General features: G+C 35.8%; 1 pseudogene; it reads right to left on the bottom strand.

Moving 5' to 3' along the window:
- Positions 1 to 378: 378 nt before the first annotated feature.
- Positions 379 to 1,128, bottom strand: LOC146905789 (alkane hydroxylase MAH1 pseudogene; annotated as a pseudogene).
- Positions 1,129 to 1,369: the final 241 nt, after the last annotated feature.

Raw genomic sequence — 1,369 nt, forward strand, 5'->3', positions numbered from 1 at the left:
AATTGATGAACAACGATGGAGAGAGTGTTTGGATTGTTTGTGAGAGAGAGTGAGTTTTGGATGGTGGGAGAAGCTTCACTTTTGGATAAGGAAGGAGAGAGAGTTATGTGTTATATTTTTTGTGCGCCAAAATGAAAAAAAAATCTGCCCTTTTTTAATTTTCATAAAGACCAAACATAGCGTTTGTGAAAGAGCTATTTATACCCCCTCCAACAATAGCGTTTTCTAAAAAGCGCTATTAGTGTGAACCAGAATAATAGCGCTTATAGAAAAACGCTATCTAACCCAGTTTTTCACAAGTTTTTCTTAGCGCTTTATGAGAAGTGCTATAACAGATCTATGATTTGCATTTTTAATAGCATTTATCCAGAAACGCTATTAAAATTGTGCTATTGAAAGCCAAAATTGTGGTAGTGTAAGAAGTACAATTGAATGGCTTAATATAGGAACATGACCATCCACTACTTGGACACAATATTTGCTCAAAATAGCAATTGCTATCATTTTAACTTGAATGAAGGACAAGTCCTTTCCCAAACAAGTCCTTGGTCCAGCATTAAAACTAAAGAACTTATAAGATGGTTCATGAACAATGCTACCTCTCTCAGATATCCATCTCTCTGGCTTGAACTCCAAGCAATCTTCTCCCCATATCTCTTCAAATCTCCCCATTGAATACAAAGAAAATAATATAGTTGTATTTTGATTAATAATATGACCACTTGGAAGCACATCACCTTTAATTGCTTTCTTGCGTTCAAAGGGTATAGGAGGAAAAAGCTTTATAGCCTCACATATAGCACCATGAAGATAAACTAGCTTTTTCACTTCATCAACCCCTAACTTCTTTTGATCAATATTAATGGTCCCAAAATGTTCTTTAATCTCTTCAAGAATCTTGGTTTCTACCGAAGGGTGTGTAGCAACGAGATAAAAGAGCCATGTAAGCGCTGAAGTTATAGTATCTCTTCCGGCTACAAAGAGATTGAAAGCAGCATCCCTTAGAAACTTGTCATCATGTTCTACTACTTGTGATCCCTTCTCTTCATTCATCAAAGTGGTTAACAAATCACCCATTTCATCAATATTTTTGATACCTTTTCTTAGCTCCACTCTTTTGGACTCCATATTTGAATATATAAATTGATCAAATTCTTTGCATGCTTTGGTCATCTTTTTCTCTTGACCAACTTGAAGTAATTTTTGCAACCTCCAAACACTTCTTGGCACAACATGCCTATAGAATATGCATTCTTCAATTTGGTCAAAAGCCTTCTCACAAGCAACATCTGGGAAGTCAATGGATAGACAATTAGGATCGCATCCAAGAACCACGGAACAAATGTTATCAAATGTGAAGCGATTGAAG

This window comes from Medicago sativa, chromosome 7 (assembly GCF_051527215.1).
Source record: "Medicago sativa cultivar Bolivia chromosome 7, Bolivia_mono, whole genome shotgun sequence".
Taxonomy (NCBI): Eukaryota; Viridiplantae; Streptophyta; class Magnoliopsida; order Fabales; family Fabaceae; genus Medicago; species Medicago sativa.